At 53.8% G+C, this 18,971-nt stretch overlaps 3 non-coding genes across 3 annotated transcripts; 2 read left to right on the forward strand and 1 right to left on the reverse strand.

Annotated features, from left to right (window-relative positions):
• Nucleotides 1–3,345: 3,345 nt before the first annotated feature.
• Nucleotides 3,346–3,418, forward strand: TRNAR-UCG. Its single transcript has one exon. It is a non-coding gene; the product is annotated as a tRNA-Arg (tRNA).
• A 3,940-nt stretch (nucleotides 3,419–7,358) lies between these two features.
• On the reverse strand, nucleotides 7,359–7,452 carry TRNAI-UAU. The gene is made up of 2 exons: nucleotides 7,415–7,452; nucleotides 7,359–7,394 (listed from the first exon to the last, which is right to left on the reverse strand). It is a non-coding gene; the product is annotated as a tRNA-Ile (tRNA).
• Nucleotides 7,453–13,337: 5,885 nt separating this feature from the next.
• Nucleotides 13,338–13,410, forward strand: TRNAK-CUU. The gene has a single exon. It is a non-coding gene; the product is annotated as a tRNA-Lys (tRNA).
• The last annotated feature ends 5,561 nt before the right edge of the window (nucleotides 13,411–18,971 follow it).

Here is an 18,971-nt window from a genome sequence, read left to right on the forward strand (position 1 = left end):
AGCCCTGACCCCAGCACACCCCAAACTCCCAGCAGCCCCACAGGCCCCCAGCCCTGACCCCATCGCACCCCAAACTCCCAGCAGCCCCACAGGCCCCCAGCCCTGATCCCCAGCACACCCCAAACTCCCAGCAGCCCCACAGTCCTGACCCCAGCACACGCCAAACTCCCAACTCCCCACAGTCCCCAGCCCTGACCCCGCCACACCCCAAACTCCCAGCAGCCCCACAGTCCCCATCCCCAGCCGCTCCCCGCCCCAGCCCGGCTCGGACACCCCAAATCCGCCCCCGATTCCCCTCCCCTCGCTCCCGGGCCCAGCCTGGGCCTGAGCTCTGCAGCCGAGCCGCGCTCCGGCCCCTGCAGCTCCCGGGCTCCGCCCCGCCCGGGCCACTCGCCCCGCAGCCCCGGGCAGCCCTGCTCCGGCCGCGGGGAGCGCGGGGACCCCGGGCAGGGCGCGAACCAGGCAGCCGGGCCCGGCCCCTCCCGGCAGGAGCGTGTCCGCCCCACGCGTGTCCCCGGGCCCCGCCCCGCCCCGCCCCGCGCTGCCCCCGGCCCCACCGCGCTGCCCCGCGGGCTGCAGGGCTGAGCAGCCCCCCCGCTGCGCTCCCGGCCCCGGCCATGGCCCCGCTGCCGCACACAGGGGCGGGGGCCGGGCGGGCGGGGGGAGCAGGAAGGGGCGGCTCCTCCCCGGGCCTGGCCCCGCCCCCGGGCCCCTCGCAGGGGGGTTGGGACCCGCGGGGAAGCGGGACCCGCCTCAGCCCGGAGGGGGCAGGAGAGGGGCCGGGTCTCCCCAGGGGAAAAGCGGGGGCGGGGCTGGTGCTGCTGAACCATCGGACCAAGGAGCCCCCGGCGGAGAATGCAGCGAGCGCGGGTCAGTTCAGCGCTGGGGGGGGGACCCAGCGCGTGTCAATCACCTGCCGCTAAAGCGTCTAAATCCCCTGGGCACAGCTCGGGAGCTGCACTGTGACTACATCCTGCAGGAAGCCCCCCTCCCCCCATAGCAGAGTGGCGCAGCGGGAGCGTGCTGGGCCCATAACCCAGAGGTCGATAGATCGAAACCATCCTCTGCTAGTTTGGTTTTTATTACAGCCCTGGAAATAATCCAGCTGCCTGCGTGTGTTCAGAAAAGAAGAACAAATTCTCTCCCTGTTCACCCTTCCACGGTGATTAAAGGAAGGAAGAAAGCCCCAGCAGAGCCCTGCCCCACAGAGTCCCCTCCTGGAGGGCGAGAGCTGGGCAGTGACCAGGGCTCCAGCTCAGGGTTGCCAGGTTTATATAACTTTTGGTGATGCCCAGAACAGGTCCAAGTCCTGCCCCTTCCCCTCCCCCCCCCCCATCTCTGCCTAAGGCTCTGGGAGGGAGTTTGGGGACATGAGGTGCTGGTTCTGGGATGGGCAGGGCAGGGGAGGCAGTTTGGATGCAGGAGGGGGTGCATGCTCTGGGAGGGAATTTGGGTGCATGAGGTGCAGGCTCTGGGCTGGGGCAGGGGTTGGGGGGCAGGGGGGGCAGTGGCAGACTCAGGGAGGGAGTTCGGGTGTGTGCAGGATCTGGGCTGGGGCAGAGTGTTGGGGTGTAGCACCTTAACTTGGGAAGCTCCTGAAAGTGACCCGCACCCACATCTGGCAGCAACTTCTACATGGAGGAGGCCGGGGGGAATCTCCTGGGGCCACTGCCCACAGGCACCACCCCTGCAGCTCCCATTGCCGCAGTTCCAATGGCAGAGTTGGTGCTTGGGGCAGGGGCAACATGTGAGAGACACACCCCGCAGGGATGTGCCAGGTGCTTCTGGGAGTGGTGCGCCGTGCAGAGCGAGGGTGGGCAGGAATCCGCTTTAGCCCCACGGTGCTGCCGGTAGTAGTGGCAGGAGCCCCCAGGGCCAGCTGATCTGACTTTCTGATAGGGAAGCCCCAGGAGTGGTCATGCACCCCTCATGAGCAGTTCTGGGGAGTCTTTTGGGGGCTCCTGGAGTAGGCGGCAGAGAGGTGCAGCCTCACCACAGAGTCTGTTTCCCTGGAGGGGAGAGGGGGCTGCAGGGTGATATCCCACCTCTGGGCATCCAGGAGCCTCTGCTCCCCACTGTCATGCTGGAGCCTCCACATCTATTTATTGGCAAATAAAATTAGCAGAATTCTAAAATATTGTGCACAGAATTTTTATTTTTTTTTGGTGCAGAACTGACTCAGGGAACCTGCTTGGATTGTCACCGCTTGGTGAACCACTCACCACCACACCAATGCACAGAGAGAGTGCCAAGCCCTACCGCAATGTGGGGCTGGGGGCTGGGGTCGGGTTCCATGTGTGGGAGGAAGCTCTGGGCTGGGGAAGGAGGTTGAAGTGCAGGGGGGTGAGGGCTCTGGGGTGCAAGAGGGGGCTCTGGGTTTGGGGGGGTTCAGGGCTGGGGTAGGGGGTTGGGGTGCAAACTTACCTCGGGCGGCTCCTGGTCAGCGGTGCAGCAGGGGGGACCTACTGGCCACTTCCAGGGCGCAGCGCGGTGCCCTAGGACACGTAGGGACCAGCCTGCCTGAGCCCCGCAGCACCGCTGACCGGACTTTATAACCCAGTCACCCCACTGGGAGCTCCAGGGTCCCCCTGTCACATGTGGTACCTGGGAGCTCTGGGATCCACCCACAACAGCTGGGAGCTCTGGGGGCCTCCCGCTGCTCACAGTAGCTGGGAGCTGTGGGGTCCATCCGTGGTGGCATGGGTCTGTGGGAGCCCCTTCCAACACTGGTGGCTGATAGCTGTGAGGCCCCCACTGGCCGACAGCCCCAGTCTTCCTGCCCCAGGGCTGAGGTGGAAAATGTCACTGAGATCTCTGAAAGTCACAGTTTCTGTGACCCCCTTTATATAATCTTAGCCTTAATCGTTGTTGACTGTCTCTCTCAATCTCTAGGTCTGCTCTAGCGCGGATGGGACAGGGAAGACAGACGCTCACCCCCCCAGCACAGGTTTGGGCAGAAATGGCTCTTGGGCTATTTGCTGAGCATGCAGAGGACTTGTCCAGGCCGGTGGAGCAGCTCAGCCAGATGAGGAGCTGGAAGAAGGAGACCGGAGCAGCCTGGAAATCCCACTTTTTCTCCACAGCCACTGCCTGTCAGCAGGATTCCTCCTCCTCCTCAGTGAGACCAAATCTAAGCACCTAGACAGCCGGTCTGTCCGCTGCACCCCAGTCCCTCATGCCAGAGCCTCCCTGCCAGAGTCCTGTACCTGGCTCCAGAGAATTGTCTCACATCTCGCTGGGAACTCGACTTCTTGTGCCCAGAGTCTCGGCCCCACTCAGCAGAGGACCTGAGAAACACAGTGTCTGCCTTTTCCAAATAAGTGCCTGGAAAGGTTTTGTTCTTGTGACCACGTGGCCTAATGGATAAGGCATCTGACTTCGGATCAGGCGATTGAGGGTTCAAGTCCCTTCGTGGTTGTGCTTGTGCGATTTTACCTTTGGGCTGAACGTCCTGCTCCCTTCAGGGCTGGAACCTCTTCTTGGCCGCTCAGGCCAATGCTCTGGCTTCAGCTAGAGCCCCGGGAAGGAGTTGGGGTTTGGGTGTCACAAAGGCTGGGCCATGAGCCCCAGGTGCTTCCAGTCTCGCCTTTGCCCTTCCTGACTTGCCAAAGAAAATGGGCGGCTGCCCGGGCTAGAGTGTGGAGCAGTTTCCCTCTTCCAAGTGTGCGCCTGTCCCTGTGCTGGAGGGGGGTTGCTACATAGCACCTTGGGAGCCTGGGTATTTCTCTGCTTCTCGCCAGCTGGGGAAAAGCCTCTTGGGGTAAAATCTCCTGCCCCACTGCCAAAGTGAGCACCTTGAGTGGGAATGGTAAGAGGCCCCACCAGGGGCGCTGGCCCTGCTTTCCTACCGTCTTCTGATGTTGGCCACAGAGCATCAGCAGCTGGCTGCGGGTGGTTTTCAGTGGGGGTTTGACATGCCAGGGAGCAGGGAGCAGCCTGGCCAGGTGTCTCTGTGGCTGTCTGCTGGCCACGTATAGGCATGGTTCTCCCCTCCCCTTGCCCTGCCCTTGGTTGCTCTGTGGCTTTTAAACCTTCCCTTGGATCTGTCAGCACCCGCCACCTCTGTCCTAGTGCCCAGAGGAGGAGAGGTGCTGGGCTCCAGCCTGGGACTCTGCCTCCGTCCTGCCTTTCCCTGACTATGAAACCTGGCCTTGACACTCCTTTCTTCAAGCGCCATGTGGGCAAGAGGAAAAGTGTGGTAGAAAGCACAAGGGCCAAACTTGTGGGCATCAGAAATCCCAAACACCCAGTCAAACCACAGCCACTTCTAGACCCCATTCCAACCAAAGACCTGGCTCCAGTGGGTATGAGTCACTCAGCACAAGGTAAACAACTCATTCTTAGACAGCTGGAGATAGGAAAGCACTTGGATCTCCAGGGATTTACCATAATGTCCCACTGAGATTTGAACTCAGATTCCAGCATGCCAACCATTACACCATGGGCCCAGCTTGTGATAGTTTCTCTGAACATTGGTGACCCTATCATAGAATACCAGGGTTGGAAGGGACCTCAGGAAGTATCTAGTCCAACCCCCTGCTCAGAGCAGGGCCAATCCACAGACAGATTTTTATCCCAGATCCCTAAATGGCCCTCTCAAGGACTGAGCTCACACACCTGGGTTTAGCTGGCCAATAGTCAAACCACTGAGCTCTCCCTCCCTCACAGGCCCAGCTTGTGTAAGGGACTGTTGGCCCTTTACTAAAACTGAGTGGGGTTTTTTTGGTTGGCTAGTTCCCAGTTCCAATAGAAGGGGGACGGGTCAATGGGAAATCAGGACCCTGAGACTGACAGGCCCCTGGGGCAATGGTCACCAACTGGTAGGGAACAAGTGAGAATTTGTTAATGAGTAAAATTCCTGGTGAAAATTGGCAAAGCTGTGGAAATTTTGAAAAGTTCCAGTGAATTTACACATGAAGATACAAACAGAGAGAGAACATCACAGACTGCACAGGCCCACACAGACATAAACAAAAGCTAAACCCACACAGCACACAGAGCCATAGACACATAAGGGAAAGCCACACAAAACATAGAACAAATCCACACCAAAAAATACAGCAAAAGCCCACAACAGGAAAGCACAAAAACCACATACCAAAAGAATACTTAGCAAAAAACCAATCTGCATGCAAAAGTCATACACACACACACACACACACACACACACACACACACACACACACACAAAACTATGCAAGGCATCCACAAAAATCACACAGGACCCACATGCACAGCAACACGACAGACAAAAAAACCCCAACATACCGAAAGCCAGGCAGGGTTTGAGTCTCACAGCGAAGAGGGTGAGCACACAGGTGGTTTGGGGAGCAAAGACTGAGGGGGAGTCGGGGGCAGTGCTCGGCTCTGCTTGACCCTCCTGACACAGGCGGCTGGTGGGGAGCAGAGCCTGGTAGATCTGTGGAATCTGCCCTGCTCTCTGTAAAGCAAGGGGACCTTGGTGTCTTCTGAGCTGCAATTGTATTTTCTGCAGGGCAAAATGATTGGCAGAAGCCATTTGCTTAAAGGAAACTAGTGCTGTAGATGAGGTTTGAACTCACAACCTCAGCATGACTCCACTCAGCACTGCTCTGTAAGTACTGGGCACTAACCCATTGCACCACTGTGGTGCTGCTATAGCACTTTGGAGTAGACAGTGACTGGAGGGGTATTCCCAGCCCTGTAATAGCTGCATTGACAGACCATTTCTTCCTTTTCTTAAGCACTATCTAACCAGGGCTTAGGTCACCTTAACTCTATGGGTTTGGGGGGAGGAGGGATTCACACCCTGAGAGACGTCGCTCTGTCAGTTCAGTGCCCAGCGTACACCAGCCCTTAGATCCCTCTTGGTATTTCAATGCAGGCACTGACCTGTGAGAGGAAAACATTAGCTCACAACCACAGAGACTGAATTCCCCACATTTAATCTCACTGCACTTTCCAGAAAGTCACAAAATTCAATTCATTCTTGCTAGGAGAGAGAAAACATAAGTGACACTAAGTTTGTTGCTTGGTTAAATAAAATTAAGTGTTTAATTAATATAGTAAAACTCTGTCCTGATTCCTCTAACTAACACCACAGCGTGAAATAGGAACAGAGACAAATCTTGTCAGTGACGACTAATTTCACAAATGATCTTCCCATTATTAATTTCCACGCTGCCCCCATTGGAGGTCTGGGCATCTCCAGTGTCATTGCTCTGCATTCACCTTCCCCGTAGAATTGTTCTCAGACATTCGCCTTCCTCTGCAGCGTGGGGCTCGGGTCACTTGCTGGAGGATTCCCTGCACCTTGAGGTCTTTAAGCCACAATTTGAGGACTTCAATAACTCAGACATAGGTCAGCAGTTTGTTACAGGAGTGGGTGAGTGAGATTCTGTGGCCTGCATTGTGCAGGAGGTCAGACTAGATGATCATAATGGTCCCTTCTGACCTTAAGTCTATGAATCTATGAATCTAGTCCCAAATATGGAAAACTGCAGTTCAGCATGAGAATAGTGACCCCGTCTCCTTCCTGCACCTGCTCTACATTGCTCCACAGCAGCTTCTCCACCTGCAGAGTCACCCCAGCACGGCAGTGCAGCTCCAGGGTTCAGCAGGGGCCCCTGGCAAGGACAGTGGGTGCAGCTAATAGCTCAGTGTGCCTGGACGTGAGGCAGCTATAAAAAAGCAACACCACCCCCCAGAAGTACAGAGACTGAATTCCCCAACTTTAACATCATGACCCCCTGTAGAAAGCCACACGTGTCAGTTGTATTTTCACAGGGAGATGCAAAAATCAAGTGACACCAATTTTTAAGTTGAGTAAATAAAGTTGAGGAGATAGTTATTAACCTCACAAAAATATACTAAAGATCCCTCAACATAACACCTGAAGGTGAAATATGAACAGAGACAAACCTTGTCAGCAAAGGCTCATTTCCCAAACGATCCTCAAAATGTTACTAATTCCCACCCCTCCTCCACAGGAGCTCTGTGCAGTGTCACTGTTCTGCAGGCAGCTTCCCATTAAATGCTGTTGTGGGACATTCCCAGGCCTGGAAATGTACCAATGACAGAATTTGAAGAGCAAACCTGGCTCCCCGCACCAGGCGGGATTTGAGTGTTTTGTCCCTGTCACTTAGTCTGTGTTAATAGTACAGATGCCATGGGCAGGACTCCAGGCTCTGCTTGAGGGATCCTGGCACAGGGGCTGGTGGGGGAGAAAGGATTGTAGATTCTGACCTGTGCTCTGGAGAGAAGCTAATAAGTGAAGGGGGCATTTCTGACTCCTCCCCTGTCTCAGTGTCCCAGGGCTGGAATTCTACATTCCACAGGGCCAAATGAGGGGGTGATGCCACTTGGTTAATGAAAACCAGTGCTCCAGGTGAGGCTTGAACTCACAACCTCAGCATAGCTCCTCTCAGCACTGCCCTATAAGTACTGTGCGCTAACCAATTGCGCCACTGGAGCACCTGTTAATTAAGATTTTCTGAGACCCCCTAGGCTGATAAAGCCAAGGAGTGACCCCAAAACATTCTCAGTGGGGTTCAGAGCAGGTAGCAACAAGTGTTGTACTCGGTGGGGTGGATTCTTCTTAAGGGTTCCAGGCACCATTTGACCCTTTTGTTCTTCCCTGTGTAATAACAGAGCTGGTTAAGACTCAATGGAGAGTCTTGCTGCAGCCCAACAGATCTGAAATCACTGACAACCAGCTCTAAGCATTAGTCCTGCTTTGGGACAGTGTCTCTCATGCAAGAAACTGCCCAGTCTGCGCTAGCAGTGAGGCTCCCTCACTAACAGCTGAAATCAGGGAGAGCTGAGTGAAGTGCAGGGCCCCAGGGGTGCCGGAACAGGGGGGAACAACACCCCAGGGCTTTTAAAAATGGGAGGGCTCTGCCTTGCCACTTTGTAATGACCGTAAGGGCGAGTGAGGAGGCAGAGAGCAGTGAGCAGGAGGTGGGATCATGGGGGAAGAGGCAGCGCAGGAGCAGGGTCTTGGGGAGAAGGGGTGGGGCAGGGGCGTGGTGTTGAGTGGAAGGGGTGGGGCTACTGTTTGGGCTCTGGTGGCCGCTACTTTTAGGGAGCCTGTTCCGCTCCTGGTGGGACCACAAGACGTCCCAGAGCAGAGAGGGTGGCCAGCAGAGCGGTGACAGGGGGGAACGGCAAGTGGCCGGCAATGTGGCCAGACAGCGGAGGGAGAAAGGGGCTTTCCCCCCAGGAGGTGAGAGGTGAACTCTGGGTTTTCAGTGACCCAGGACAACAGCTGTGGGTGAGGTGCAGTGAAGGGAGGGGCACATCCACAGAGCTTCTGGGGTCTGGATTTAGGAGCCTGAGGCAAAAGGCCACTGCCCAGCGCACTGTGGGTGGGTGTTGTGCTCATAGTGTTGTGTTATGATTGTGGTGTTTTCCCAAGTTAATACATGGTGATCTTCCTCCTTTTTCCTTAAAGTTTCTTTTCTACACTCAGTGGTTGTGAGTGGGGAAAGTATCACCTCTTAGAGGCACCCAGTGGCCAGGGTTACTTTCCCCAGGTTACTGGGTGGGGGCTTAAGCAGATTGTGTGTTGTATTGTTGAAGAGGAGCCCCAAGCACCCAGACAGGGAACTGTAACTTCAACCTTCAGAGTAAGAGCCAGAGGTGCTGCCAGCTGAGGTAGCCAGGCCGCCTAAATGTAGGCCATTTTCACAGATGCCCCTTCCAGGGTACTGCCCTCGCTCAGCTGCACAGGGAAATTTTCATCCCTTATTCCTGCCTGTCACTGCCCAGCAGTTCCCTGGCACTATTCCTGAGGGTCACCCTGCCTTGCTCTCTTCCTGCCATATTGGGTCCACCAATAACTCCTGTAGGAGAGACAGCTCCTGTCCCTCATTGTTAAAGGTAAGGCCAGCCAACTAGGAGCAGAAGCCCACAGTATCTTTTCCTACTGCAGAGCTCAAGCTCAGAGACTCACCTTGGGTGCAGGCACTGCTATGCTTCCAGAAAACAAGCCACCACTGCACAAAGGGGGATGAATAATCCACCAAAACCTGGGATTAAACTAGGGATCTTTGGATCATCACTCTAACGCTCTCCCAACTGAGCTACTTAGGCAGCTGTTGGGGACTATTTGGGCCTGTTGCTTCTCTGCCTGGGATGTTTTTGCAGCAGTCGCACACAAAAAGGACATCATTGGGAGCGGCCCATGAACACAAGACTCACTTTTCCCTGCCTTGCTCAGCTTGACTTGCTGCCTCACCCCATTCCTGCCCTAGTGCCTGGGTTGACCTGGTGGTGGAAGGGGACTGGGGGGCCAGTGGCACGGGGAGGAGGTTGAGCTGGACCCTGAGCTAGACTAGACCCTGGCGGTGAGAGTCTGGCCACCACTTGCCGCCCCACCCTATTGTCCTGGCTTCCCCCACTGGGCGTCATTTCGGGAGGGAAGTGGGGCTTCTGCCTCCCCTCCCCGATTTTCACACCGCAGAGGAGTGCGAACAGGAAAACGAACGGCTGCTCCACACCCCCACTGGAGGAACCTGGCGCCCTTAGCTGTGGTGAGTAAGAAGTGGCTGTTGGCTGACAGGGCCTGTCCCCGAGGAGCTGGAACAGCAGCTGCCGCCTCCCCCTCGGCTCCAGGCTGTGGGAAATGCTCATTGCTTGGCTGCATGGGCGGCTGCTGCTCCCTGCTCTGGAGAGCGTCTGTATTGCTCTGTCAACATCCCGTCTTCACTGCGCCAGTCTGGTAAGGTCCCAAGTGCCCCCTCCGGCCTGGCAGCTGAGAGTCTGTGCAGACATCAGCCCCCCTGCCAGCCCCACAGGCAGCAGCAGCGCCAGCCCCCCAGCACCACAGGGGCACTCAATGCACTTCCTGTGGGGAAATGGCTCCTTGGCATCCAGCTGCTAGAGTGAGAGCCAGGAGAGAGCAGTGTCTGGCTCACCCTGGGGGAGAGAAGAGACCTGGTGAGTGCGGATCTCCCTCAGCCTCCCCCGCAATGCTGGTCAGTTATATTGTCACTGTGATAGTCGGTGCTTCCCTTCAGGGCCATCCCCGAACAACTCCCCCCTTTCCTCCCCAGGCCCTGCCTCCACTCCACCCCTGTCCCATCTCTTCCCGCCCTGCACCTTCCTGCCCCATTCCTCTCCCTCCCCCACCTCTTTCTATCTCTGCTCCTCCCCCTCCCCGCCCAGCGCCTCCTGCACCCCACTGAACAGCTGATCACTGGCAAGTGGGAGGTGCTGAAGGGGAAGAGGAGGAGCTTGTCAGCAAGGCCTGTAGTGGGGGGGGGGGAGCTGGCTGCCAGTGGGTGCTGAGCACCTATTTTTGCTCTGTTGGTTCTGCAGCCCCGTAGCTCCCATGGAGTCGCTGACTTGGCTCCTTTCACACGCTAGAGAGAGGAGCAGAACCAGGGCTATGGCTGATCTATGGGGCACCAGGTGGGTGGCAGAGGCTTCAGGTGCTGAGAGTTTGCCTGACCCCTCAGGGACACAGTGTGAGGTGGTGTCCCAGGGATCTCTATGAAAGGAGCAGAACAGGATTTACTTGGGGTGGGGAGAGAATTGAGTGTGTCTCAGGGGGTTGTACAGAGGTATTGCCCGGGTGAGGGACTGGCTAAAACACAGGCCTTGCTGTGAGCTGGATTCAAACCTGCGCAGGGGAAACCTATTGGATTTCAACGCCAACACCTTAACCACTCAGCCATCAGCACAAAATTGCCCCAATGCCAGAGAAACTGGTAAAGAATCCCAATGCCCAGGCGTGAAGTCATCTGAACTACAGAATTCCCACCGCAAACCTGGCTCCCAAAGCACAGGGGGGATTGGGGGTTTGTTCTCTTTGCTTAGCCATGTGCAGTCGCACAGAGAGCGCGTTTAAAAGTCTCCCCTCCCACAGAGCGGGAAGGGGAAATGATTCTCAACTTGAAGCCTGATGTAGGGTGACCAGACGTCCCGATTTTATCAGGACTGTCTCAATATTTGCTTGTTTGTCCCGCATCCCGACCGATGTTTGGTCGGGACACTGGACAAACAAACAATTTTGCCCTCTGCTCCAGCACACAGGCAGAGCCCGGAGGGACACTCGCCCCCCTGACTCCGCCCCCTCCTTCCCCCATTGGATCCCTCTCGAAATCCCTGCCCTGGCGCTTCCCCCAGCCCCACCCCCTCACTGCCCCATTGGATCCCTCCCCAAATCCCCGCCCTGGCCCTGCCTCTTCCCCAAGCAGGCGGCATCCTCCTCCCTCCCAGGTCTGCACACGGGCCGTGGCCATGGCCGGGAGCGCAGCGCGGAGGCTGCTCCAGCCCCGGAGCCTGCAGGGCAGCGCAGTGGGGCTGGGGGCAGTGCGGAGCGGGCAGGACCCATGTGGGTCGGGGGCGGAGACACACGTGGGGCAGACATGCTCCTGCCGGGAGGGCCTGGGCCCGGCTGCCTGGTTCGCCCCTTGCCCGGGAGCTGCAGGAGGGACCTGGGGCGCGGCTCGGCTGCAGAGCTCGGAGCCCAGGCTGGGCCCAGGAGCGAGGGGATGGGGGAGGTGGGGGTGTATCAGGGCTTGGAGCCGAGAGTTGGGTGGAGACGGGCTGTGTCACTGCCGCCTGGCCGGGGAGCCTCCGGCTTTTTGGCTCTGCCGCCAGCTTTTTTTTTTTTTTTTTCACCGCCCCCCGCATCCCAAAAATTCATATTTTAAATATGGTAACCCCAGCCTGGTGTGAATGAGGATGTCTGGACCAAGGGGCCAGGGACTGGCCTTTGCTAGAGAAACCACTGTCAAGTTTTAGCCAATTAGGACAAGGCTAAATAAGCAAATAAGAACAACCTCAGGTCTCAGTAAGTGCTGCAGGTAGCAAAGTCCTACAGGGAGCAATTTTTGGCACTACACCTGAGCAGCTCTGCTCCCCGGCTCTTCTCAGGCTCCTGCTCTCTCCTTAGCTCTGCCCCACTCTGGCCCAGGCAGTTCCAGCTCCCACGGAGGATGGGACCCCCTGGGCTGGTGACTCCCTCATTACACTGCCTGACCTGTCAGTGCGGCTAACTTGGAGCTTTGGCCTCTCCCCATTGCCCTGGGGACTGTCAGTCTCAGGGGCCTGATTTCCCATTGGCCCTTCCCCCTTCTACTGGGACTGGGAACTAGCCAACCAAAAACCCCACTAAGTTTTAGTAAGGGGCCAACAGTCCCTTACATGAGCCAGTCCTGTGAGGGTCACCAATGTGCAGAAAAAGCAGCAGGAGCTGGTCCCATGGTGTAATGGGCAGCACTCAGGACTCTGAATCCTCCAATCTAAGTTCAAATCTCAGTGGGACCTTGTGTTGCTTTGTGGTGAAGCCCTGGAGCTCGCAGTGCTCAACTTCCCTGTCTCAAGTTGTAGGAGAACAAGTCTTTCCCTTCTGGCTGTGGTGGGTCAGGGCTCTAGAGCTGGGTACTGGTGTCTCAGGGTTGGGGTTCTCATGGCTTTACCTGGTGCCCATAAGTCTGGCAGTTGCCACTGTGCTTGAAGGAAGCAGGGCTGGGCAGGCAGGAGCCCAGCACCTCTCCTCCTCTGGGCACCTAGAGCAGAGGCAGCTGGTGCTGACAGCTCCAAGGGAAGGCTTAAAAGCAACTCAGGGCAAGAGGAGGGGAGGACCATGCCTATGTGTGGCCAGCGGACAGCCACAGAGACTCCCTACCATGCCAAACCCCTGCAGGGCAGCTGCTGATGCTCTGTGGCCAACATCAGAAGAAGGTAGGAAAGCAGGGCTGGGCCTCTGAGGGTGCTCACTTTGGCATTGGAGCCGCCCATTTTCTTTGGCAAGTGAGGAAGGGCAAAGGCGAGACTGGAAGCACCCGGGGCTCATGCCCCAGCCTTTGTAAGCCCAACCCCCAACTCCTTCCTGGGGCTCTAGCTGAAGCCAGAGCATTGGCCGGAGCGGCCAAGAAGAGGTTCCAGCCCTGAAGGGAGCAGGACTTGCAGCACAAAGTGAGCACAACCACGAGGGGACTCAAATCCTGAATCATCCGATCCACAGGGAGATGCCTTATCCTTTAGGCCACATGATGAGGGGATCTAAGCTCTTCTTTGGAAAAGCCGGACACTGTGTTTCTCAGGTCATCTGCTGAGGGGGCTGAGACACTCTGGGCACAAGAAGTCGAGTCCCCAGCGAGACGTGAGACTTAATTGTATGGGCCAGGTGCAGGGTTTGGCAGGGAGGCTCAGGCATGGGGGATTGATGTGCAGCGGATGGACCGGCTGTCTAGGTTGGGAGATTTAGTCTCCCTGAGGAGGAGGAGGAATCCTGCTGACAGGCAGTGGCTGTGCAGAAAAAGAGGAGGGGTTCCTGGGACTTTTTTTGCCCCCACTTTGCCTGCCTGCTCACTCTTGTGGTGAATGGTGAAGATGTTTCCTAACAAGCCCAGGTAGCTCAGTGGGTAGAGCATCAGGCTCTTAATCTGAGGGTCCAGGGTTCAAGCCCCTGTCTGGATGCTCAGCTTTTAAGTTGCCTTGTGTGCCAGGAGCTAAACTCTGTTCACAGCCACACAGGGATTCCCAGAAGCTGTGGCCATTTCCTGGAAAGTTTCCTTTCCTTAGCAATCAGGGGAGAGGCCACATCCACAGGAGCAGGTGCAGATAGCGCAGTCTCTGGCTGCCAGGAAGTGCTGTGTGGGGCCAGGTGCTGAGAAAGCCCAGAGGGGGAGCAGCAGAGATGGGGGGAAGGGAGAGAGAGAAGCAATGAGGACAGAGCACAAGTGTAAAGGGGGCATCTGGTCTGGCTATTGTGGGGAACTTCCCTGGTTTATACACGACCATGGTGGAATTGGCCAGGGGAAGGATCTGAGTCCCCACCCCCTTACCCAGAGGCTGCCTGACCTCGAGGACTGTTAGGATACAGAGATTCAGGCCAGTCTGCAAAGGCCTGTACTTTAAGAATTTAGGTGTATTTTTATCACTTAGCAAGTTATAAAGGTATAAAAGAAAGAATAAAAAATCACTGTCTGTCTGTGTAATGGCCTTCTCTCACTGTGACAGTCTGAGGCCTGGTTCTTCGGCTAAGCAGCAAAGGCAGCCATAAGGTGGGAAGTGTATGGTCACATTCACACATTCCCAACTAGTCACATTGAAATAAGGTGCGATTGGGCTGTTAGGAATACAATCCTGTCCTGATATTCCATCACCTCCAGAGAAAGGGAAACTTAGTTTGGTAGCATCCTGTCTGGCAAGAACTCACTTATCAATAGACGCAGCTGGAAAACCCTTATGTCTGTATAGATGTAGTTGTGAAATCCTCCCTTCTGTATTGTTTTGTATGTTTATTTGCATGGTCTCTGTCTGGGTCTGTGATTGTTTCTGTCTGCTGTATAATTAATTTTGTTGGGTGTAAACCAATGAAGGTGGTGGAATATAATTGGTTAGATAATCACGTTACAGTATATTAGGATTGGTTAGTTACATTTCAGTAAAATGATTGGTTAAGGCATAGCTAAGCAGAACTCAGGTTTTACTATATAGTCTGCAGTCAGTCAGGAAGGCAGGGGGGAAATGGGAACAGGGACTGGGGATGGCGGAATTGGGATCATGTTTTGCTACAGGGGGAAATGGGAACAGGGGATGGGAACAGAAACAGGGACACAGGCAAGGCTCTGTGGTGTCAGAGCTGGGAAGGGGACACTAAGGAAGGAAACTGGAATCATGCTTGCTGGACGTTCACCCCAATAAACATCGAATTGTTTGCGTCTTTGGACTTCGGGTATTGCTGCTCTCTGGTCATGCGAGAAGGACCAGGGAAGTAAGAGGGTGAAGGAATAAGCCCTCTAACACTGTCATTTGTTGCTCTAGGCTCCATTCACATCCCACTGCTGACACAATCACTGTCTTCTATCTGACGAAATAGCCTAATTTCAACCTCTCCTGTAACATTACACCACCAACTATTCAGCATTTGTAGGAGAGAAGTTGGAGGGAATTCAAACATCTTCAAATGGCAAAACTTCCCCCCCGGCCTGGTCACTGAATCCTATGGTGAGAAACTTTCTGTGCATTTCAGTTTCTTGTATTGGTGGATGGGGCCTGAGGTGCTGGAAGGGAAATGTCCATGGAAAACCTAGACATCACTGTTGTCCAAAAAAAGGCAGGTGTTAGACACAATCGCTTCTCGTATTCCCGTGGAATCCAAGTCTAGCTGAAGAATTTCTGTCTATCCTAGAGAGAATCATTCCATTGTAAATACAAATGAAATGAGATCTTCAGGTCAAGTCAGCACCTTTTAAAAATATTTACTGAGAAAAAAGCCATTCTTTGCCTTGTTGATAAGGACAAGAAGCCCTCTTTTCCTTTCCATTTCAAATGCAAAATGAATGGAGATTTTCATTGAAAAACGTCTCGTTTTTAGGGGGAATTGAACTGAGGCCATGGCTGTTAAAACACCAGAACCTACTGCTTAAAAGACCAGGAAGGGCTGTTGTTCTCTGAGAGCCAGTGTTGTTTTTCTCAGCCTCCTACTTCACCAATGTCAGACTCTGAGTGCAGTTAAGCTCTGGAATAGGCTCCCAAAGGCATCTGTGGTGTCTCTGTCCTCAGAGGTTTTTAAGAACAGGTTGAACAAACCTCTGTTGAGGATACTCTGAATATACTTGGTCCCATAGACAACCTGCTCTGGCTCTATCTGCTACCTTCATCGTGTTTGGATGTAAAGGTGGGAAATAATGGAGAAATTGGCCCCTCTTTCAAGTTTAAATGTTGTAACTTCTAAATCTAGACTGCGGTGGCCAACCTGAGCCAACGTAACTGCCAAACGTGCACCTTTGTATGCAACTGCTGAGTCAGTTGTGAACCTTCCCATCATTATCATTATCCCTTTGAAATGATGATGGTGATGGACACTTGGCTCTATATCCCAGTGTGCCCTGGACATCTACAGGCTGCATTAGCCAATCCAACCATTTGGCACTTACAGATGGGCACCTCTGTATTGTGCCTGAGTCTTGTACAGCTATGAATGGCTGGTAGATGTCGATATTTTCCCGTCTTTTCAACCAGCACTAATACCCAGCCAGGCCAGGGCTGGGAAGAGAGAGAGGCAGCAGGTTTCCCCTATTGTGGCCATCTCACTTTCTTTTCTTGACTAGCTTCATCTCTGCACCAACTTGTGTCTTTCATATGTGAGCCTGGCTAGCTCAGTTAGTAAAGCATCAAACTTTTAATTTGAGGGTCCAGGGTTCAAGTCCTGGTCAGGTGAAAAACTCGTCACTGTGATTATAAAAATCTGTCTCTCTGGAGTCTTGTTCAGTGTTACTCTTTCTCTCCAGGATTTTGCCTTTCCTAAGAAGGGTCTTTCTGTGGCGGGGGATTGAAGGAGCAACTCCTTGACATCCCCTCTGTCCTTGCAGGCTGGAGGAATAAAGTCCTCTGGGCATATAGCATGTTCCTCCCCTGCACATACAAACACACAGAATATTCATAAGGAATTAGAATTAGAATCCACCACTTTCCTTGGGAGCTTGTTCCTGTCGTGAATCATCCTCGCTATTGAATATTTGTGCCTTAGTTGTAATATGAATTTATCTCTTTTCACATTCCAGCCATTGGGTCTTGTTATGCCTTTCTCTGCTCAATTAAAGAGCCCTTTCATACCCAATATTTTCTCTCCATTAAGACCCTTCAACACTTCAGTGAAATCACCTTTCAATCTTCTTTTGATAAGCGAAACAGGTTGAGCTCGTTCAATAGCAAAGAGCCACCAAATGTTCTGAGGGCTGGAGAAAAATGTCTTCTAGGGAAAGTGGTGGATTCTCCATCTCTTGATATCATTTAATGAAGACTAGATGCCTTTCTGGAATGTGTTTGCCCCAAAAGTAGCTATTGTGTCATACAGGAGGCCTGTGATATGCAGGGGGTCAAATAAGATGCTCTAGTTGTCTCTTCTGGCCATAAAGTCGACTAATTTCTGAAAAACGGAGTGTAGCATTGGGAGCAGCATCTGATGTTTTCCTGTCTAGCCGGCTTGCTTCCTAGAACGAACGCTCCTTGAGTGGGTGATCCACAGGGAGTAGCTCAAACCTCCAAAGTGCCTGGCCAGGGGCAGGACATTAGCACAGCAAGGGAGGGGTGTGGCAGTGACATCACAAAGGCTTTTTGCAGGACCTCAGAATATTGGTCCAAGGTGGTGGGGAGGTGGTGACCTCACAGAGAGATGCTGACATCAACCAGGCAGGACAGGGGCGAGGGGCCAGGGAAACCTCAGAGACCCCTGTGGCTTTGCTTCAGCAAGTCTCCTTCTCCAGGTCTCTCTTTGAGGACTGAGAGAGTATTCGGGTTCAGGCACGTGAGCGCCAGGAGGAACCTCTTTCGAGTTTTCTCCTTCCCTTTTAGTGATTTTACTAGTAAACAGAAGTCCCTGTTTAGAAGGTAAGAGCCTCCTCGAGGTTTGAAACCTGTTCAGTCTGATCCATCTGGTGACCATTGAATTCTAGGCATGGAAAACACGAGCTTAAGGAGGCAGAATTTTATTGCGCCCCTGGATTTTGTCCCTTAGAATCACTGGGGTCATTAGGGTTTGTCCTTTTGGTTTCACCTTTTCCTCCATCCATCCCTCCCTCCTTTCTCTTTGTCTCTTGCTTCTTTTGTTCTTTCTCCTGTTCCCCTCCCAACACCAGGAAGGCTTTTTTCTCCAGCCCTCAGAACACTTCGTGGCTCTTTGGTCATCAGACTCCTGAACTGCAGCTGTATGTGGTTCTTGTTCTTCTGCACAACATAGCTCCTGGAGAAGAGGTATCTGCAAATGTACATTCATATGATACCTTTGTTTAACTGATGAAAACATAATTTGACACTTTGAGGATTGAAACCGATTTCAGCTGATGGACAGCTTTGCTAGGTTTTTATGCATTTGGACAGTGAAATGTTGAGTGTTTACATTGATATCAAGCACTCCTGTATAGAGGAGCCCCTGAACATAATGGAGAATGGAAATGAAAATGTTTTCCTTTTTTTTAAAAAAAGAAAGAGGGTTATAAGAGAACACGGGGGTTTGAACTGAGGACTACTTAAACTGCAGTTAAGCACTTTAACACTGAGCAATATCCCCATGACAACAGGGCTATGGAATCATGATGTCCAGCACTTTGAAGGACAGACCCTGCTTCATCGAGGTCCTTTGCCATTCCCAGACCACAGGTGGTTTTCAAAATGGGGTTTGATTAAACTTCTTAAATGTGGCAAACACCACAGCTTGCACACCCACCGATATAGCTTCTCCCACTGACATAGCTGCCACCTCTTGGGAAGTGGATTAACTGCACCCACAGGAAAACTCTCTCCCCTCAGCATAGAGGAGTGGTTCTCAAACTGTGTCAGGACCCAAAGTGGGTCATAACCCTGTTTTAATGGGGTCGCCAGGGCTGCCATTAGACTTTTTGGTGCCTGGGGCTGAAACCAAAAGTCTGAGCCCCACCACCCAGGGCTGAATCCCTCAAGCTCTGGTTTTGCCCTCCCCTAACTGGGGCAGGGCTCAGGCTTTGTCTCCTCTGCCTGTGCTCAGTGTAGAGGGGCTTGGTGCATCTTTCTAGGGTCATGTAGTAAGTTTTTTTTTTTTTGGTAGAAAGGGGTTGTAGTGAAAGGAAGTTTGAGAAACCCTGGCATAGAGCTTCTGAATACGTCTAGACTTGGCTCCCTGTGGCAGATCTGACACTGAAAGTGCAGCCATGGAGACACCACACCCCAGCCTTGCCCAGCAAGCAAGAATCAAACCTCCACAGACAAGTGGCTGTTGCTTTCTAACCCATCTCCCTAAGCCCTCAGACACCACCACGTAACAAAGGGGCTTTTCTACACTATGGTTCTGGTCTCACTGAAGGGTCATTTCCAATTGTTTGCTCAGACCAGCATTAGGGGAAATGGTGCCCTGGGCAAAGTTGTACTTTGGCACTTCCCCATTGCCCCTGGATGATCCCCTCCCCCTTTACCGCTAGCTCCTGCGCTCCCAACCCTTGCACCTCCTTCACCCCTAACTCCTGCCCCCTCCTGTGCCCCCTTTGCTCTTAACTCCCTGT

This window comes from Mauremys reevesii, linkage group 12 (genome assembly GCF_016161935.1).
Source record: "Mauremys reevesii isolate NIE-2019 linkage group 12, ASM1616193v1, whole genome shotgun sequence".
NCBI classification, from domain to species: domain Eukaryota; kingdom Metazoa; phylum Chordata; order Testudines; family Geoemydidae; genus Mauremys; species Mauremys reevesii.